Consider the following 5529-nt stretch of genomic DNA (forward strand, 5'->3'; position numbering starts at 1 on the left):
AGAATAACATAAGTGGACTTTGAACGATTAATTGCCGCTTTGAACGATTACGTAATTGTAATCGCGATTAGAAATTTGATTAATTGTGCAGCCCTAATTTGGATGAAAAAACAAATTCAGTCATCATTTACTCCAGTTTTCAAACCTGTATATGACTTGCCATGGAACACAAAACGAGATAATTAGAGAATGACTGCCTCAGTTACCATTCACTGTCACTGCATCACCTTTCCATACAGAGAAAGCAAATGGTGACTGAGACTTCTGCAGCTGCCTATATCTTTTTGTGTTGCACAGAAGAAATAAAGTCATACGGATTTGACACTGAGGGCGAGTAGATAAAGACAGACTTATTTTTTGCCTAAGTATTCCTTTAAGGGCATTTCTGTTAAAGGGGTCCTATTATGCTCTTTTACAAAGTCTTGATTTGTTTTGGGGGTGTACTAGAACAGGCTCTCATACTAGGTTGTTCGAAAAACACATTGTTTTTCACATATTTTACATTATTACAACACCTCTCTCCCCAGTCTGGCATGAACGACTCGAATAGTTCCTGTATCAAATGAAGGCCCGCCTTCTGAAATACGAAATGTGCTGTGATTGGTTAGCTGGGCCAGTGTGTGTTGTGATTGGCAGCACTCGGCGCCTGGTCGGGAAATGTCATGCCCCTTACCAATCAAATAAATTTGAGCACGATTTAAACCCGGATGATTGTAACCACTCTAAGTTTGTCTGCTTTGGGAAAGCTAGCGTGTCTCCGACATAGTGATAACACTCGTTGCCTTCTTTAGTGCAGCTCAACCAGGTCTCGTCCCATTCGTCGATATTTGTGATATCACAAATCCTGGAAAATATGCGTTGTAGTCCAAACGAGTCGTTCGTTGTAGTTTTTGAAAAGTGATTTCTGTTAAATAAAATATCTCCTTTTGAATTGAACTTTGAGCTTTGTAACTTTGCAGATCTTTTTTATGCTCAAACAGCAACATTACAGACTAACTGAAGTTGAAAAAGTGAAAAAGCATAATAGGACCTCTTTAATACTTGTTACCATAAACGTTTACAGTGTCCAGTTGAGAATCACTGAGCTACCACACATTCACAGCGAGGCAAAAGCACAATAAAATGTGTCAAAAACTAAGAAGAAATTGACTAACCATCCCCAGTCTCTATCTTTTTCACTGGTACGAAGTTGCTCCCGAAGAAGACTACTGATACGGCGCAGGATATGAATCCATAAGTCAGATCAGACGAGTTGGTGCTGTTGGATTCATGCTGAAGCTCCACAGACGCGCTCGGACCGTCCGATAGCCATTCTACTGCATCATAGTTACATTACATTGTGTTTTACTCATCAAGGCCAGCAAAGTATCACTTATGCAATGCAGTTTATTCGTTACCTGTGTCCAGGTGTTCAGCGGCGCCGCTGGAGAACGCGCAGAGGAGCGCAATAATGAGAGCGGCCACGCGAGGATTCATCTTAAAGACACACGCAACAGCATTCACACAATTAACAGATGTCGATAAAAGCTACTTTTAGGCGGAGATCGCTGGAATAAACTATTCCGAGCGAGAGCTGCTCATTGAAATGAATAAGTGTGACTTTACGTCCGTGTCTGCTGACAGGCATGATCACATGATTGTTAAAAGACACATCTTGGGCACGCGACCATAGACTGTATAAAAACAGCACGCGACGCGTGTGATGAACCACGTGTGTTTGAAAATGATGATAACGGGGCGGAGCATTGTAAACATTGTAAACAACAAATGCTAGACTGTCTTCCGTTTGTTTTTTCACAGTGTCAGGTAAGGTCCTACGATTTTATGAATGAACAGCTCATTTTAAAATCCTCCCGGTCTACTGACATTTGTTATGACATCTGTTTGGAACAATGCACATGATAACTGTACAATAAGTAAATCCACTTCACCGGCTATTTACTCTTGAATAGTGATGCGAGCTAAAACGGAAGTTCAAAGACAGAATTCTAAAGATGGCTGCACGCTTGTTTCTCTGGCACAGAAAGTCTATAGACCACTTTCATTATTGATTGCTATCAGGATGTTAAGACACTTTCAACCAGTATAACAACAAATGTTTGCCCTAAAAAAGTGCCTATCCTACCTTTAAAGGGGTCATATGATGCGATTTCATTTTTTCCTTTCTCTTGCCTGTCACCAACCTTATCTGTGCATAATCACCACTAGAGGGCATCGCTGCTCTCAACAGTCGCCTTCGCAAACATTTTTCACTGCTGCAAACTACAAACACATAGGCCTACTTTTACGCATCAACAGCATCATAATCCTAGATTCATTCTCTTTTATTGTTTGAGCCTGTCTCCAGCCTCACTCTAACACTGATAGTGCTTGTAAAACAGCACTGATGCTCACATTTGGAATTAGGGGACACACAAATTGTGCAAGATCAGGGCCACTTTTAGAAAATGCATGGTGACAGTTGCACAGCCAAACACCACTCAGTGCTTTAAAGTAAACTTATTTTACAATTCATTTTTTTAAACATTATTTTAGAATATTTCCATTAACCTTCATTTAAAGTGGTCAGACTACAAACACAATTCACAACTAATCATGGCCACAAACAGCTTCCACCATGAGAATGAATGAGTGCCTCATTGGCCTTACATGAAAATATTGATTATTCGATGGGCCAAGGGAATGTCTATAGGATTCCAGTTTAGCCATTACAGTTAATAATGTAGGTTAATGTTAGGCTAAAAGAATTGTTATGCATGTTAGGAAGAGACAAGAAATTGAAGGATTTGCAAACTTTTCTAGATTTTACTCTTCAATAGTGGAGTGAGACATATGTTCACATGTACTACTTTTGGTCAGTCCTAATCAATCCAATTTGATATCAGATTCTAAAAAGTATTCTTTGTATGTACCCTAACTTTGCAATGCAATTCACATATTTGTTTGCATGTGCACGACATGTATTCCGAACAAAACTCTGTTTTGGCTATAGGCTGAGCTGGAGGTGGTGTTCTTTCATTCAGGCCAAGATCTGTGCAGTCTTATGGGATTGTAAGGCTGGAATGAGAAGTAGAGCCGTGTGTCAGTGCTGCAAAGGTAGAAAAAACAATGTACCTGGATGTTTGGTCTCAGTTTTGCTGTGTATATAGTGAAGAGGATTGGGCCCAGCACTAAACCCAGAGGTACCCCATTAAATACAGTATACAAATAACAAATAAAAACAATGAAAGTACAAAGAAAGCATGTGCAATCATGAACACAACCATGATTACAAACTGAGACCTGTATGTGCTTCGTTAATTGATTTGACGCAGAGCGTTAATTGGCTGCAACAGAATCAACCATGTTTGGCTACTGGAGAATACTGATTTCTTATTGGCTGATAAAGCTAATCAGGAACTAGACACAGCAAGAGGAAACTCAACTGCTGAGCTGCAGATGCTAGGTCAGTCTGTTTGCCTGGGAGCCTTGCCTAAAAAGAGACTAAAAGAGAGTGTGTGTGTTTATGTGTGTGTCCCAGAACAATAACATGGTAGCAACTGAACATCAGGCAATTGGCACTGGTCTTCACTAAGAAATCAATAAGAAAGCACAAACACATTTTGGCAATTTTCCTCTCCCCAAAAGAGTACCAGGCAATCAGAAACACTTGGTTAAAATACCATAGCTTGTTTATGAGTACATGGAAGCGCAACACTAATGTGTCCCCAGTACATACTGAACAGGGCCACATCTGTTCCTGTGTTACTGAGTTGCTCAAAGCACATTAGCCCAGAACAAATCAACAAACCTTTTTATTGGCTCAGAGCTCTGTCAGTGCACAACTCACCATTGGTAAAAGGCAGTGAAAGAAAGACAGCTATTTGTATATCCACTATACCTTGAGATAATGATCTGAACAGGGTCCAAAATAATGTTTTTGCCACATCTGCCAGTGGTAGGTGAATTGAGAATATCAGTAATTTTGTACTGACCATGAAAATGTATTTTAAATTATTTACATTTATTTTGTATTTTACATTTTTATTCAAAATACATTTTGTCTTAATGGAGTTATTTAGCTTTTTTCCAGGTCATCGAGTTGCAGCAGTCGCTGCATTTCTGTTAAGCTGCACCTGTCACAAAAACATGACGACAGATTTTGTTGCTCACAGTTTCGTTTTGGTAGCTTAATGTGAGGAATATTCCATGTGTTTCCACATGTTCTGTAAGAAAAAAAATAGGCATCCTAGACAAGCTGTTTCAACATTTTCATCTTCTTTCATCTTGTTAATTTTGGACCCAAGAATTTATGAATGTGAATTTATGAGTGAATGGCTGAAATGCTTGTCAACCCCCTCCTGCAGCACTTTTCTCCTTCCCATGAAACAGAGTAAAACAAAATATCAGAGGATTCTCAGTCTCTGTTTATTCCAAAAGATTCCAAAAAATAAAGCAATCAGTCCACATTCCATTAAGAAAAACATCCTTCATTTCATCCCATGGCAGACTTTCCAACTGAAATGAAGCTAGTGATGACAAGTCCATTTGTGTCTGTATGTGAGAGACAGCTTGGTATGACGGTCATAGGTTCCCAAACGTGCTCCCAAATGCACAATATGAGCAATCCTCTTGTGTGCATTTGTGCTAACTGGTGTATCAACTAAGATTTTAAGATATACACATGAATGGTTTCTATTTACATGTACAGTACATATACATATAAAACTAATGAACAAGATTTCAGTTACACGTCATGGCATAGAAAAGGGTGATCAGCTTATACTTTATCAATATAACTATCTATAATAATCATCTCCATTTCTTAGTCTTCAGAGCATAACTGGACTACATAAATTAAAATCCGAGTTAACTAATAGTGATATAATCATTGCTTTTATAAAACAAACATAACGAAAGGTTATCATGCTTTTCACAGTTAAAACTGCATATCGTAGTGCATCTTATTAAAAGCACAATGCATTTGATATGAAAAACAAAACAAAAAAGCCAAATATGACATAAATAACAACCCCCTGATTATAGGGTGCTAATTTTCAGTCTTTACATTTCCCCAAACAGAGACAATTTTAATAAATGCATCTGAAATGCCTTGACATATTTTGGCACACATCAATATTTGGCATTTTGGGGTATTGTAATATATTAAGTTATATATATATATATATACAGATCCATCTTAATCAATATAACACTTTCAATATACCATCTAAATTGTGTAATGCAGAAGGTAAACATTTTTTTCTTTTTTCAATTAAAAGAAAGAATTAGAAAACTACTGGTTGCATCGCCCATAAGCAAGAAAAAACTGATCCGAACACAGTGATCCAAAAAATTAACATCACAACAAATCAAACCAGTGAGGAGGAGAAACAGAACTACTCAAATCATTTAGTTTTTTTCTTTAAGTCAAGCATTTGCATGGTAACATTAACATCAAATGAACAAAAGTGTAATTATATACATCATTTATTATACATATCTCATATAATAAGAAATTATTCTAGACAAACTTTTTTTTAAATATAT

General features: G+C 37.6%; 1 pseudogene; it reads right to left on the bottom strand.

Moving 5' to 3' along the window:
* LOC107750428 (transmembrane protein 144-like) overlaps nt 1–1476 on the bottom strand; it is a 5913-nt pseudogene extending 4437 nt beyond the window's left edge.
* Between the last annotated feature and the right edge of the window lie 4053 nt (nt 1477–5529).

This window comes from Sinocyclocheilus rhinocerous, unplaced genomic scaffold (assembly GCF_001515625.1).
Source record: "Sinocyclocheilus rhinocerous isolate Xijiao unplaced genomic scaffold, SAMN03320098_v1.1 scaffold1, whole genome shotgun sequence".
Taxonomy (NCBI): Eukaryota; Metazoa; Chordata; class Actinopteri; order Cypriniformes; family Cyprinidae; genus Sinocyclocheilus; species Sinocyclocheilus rhinocerous.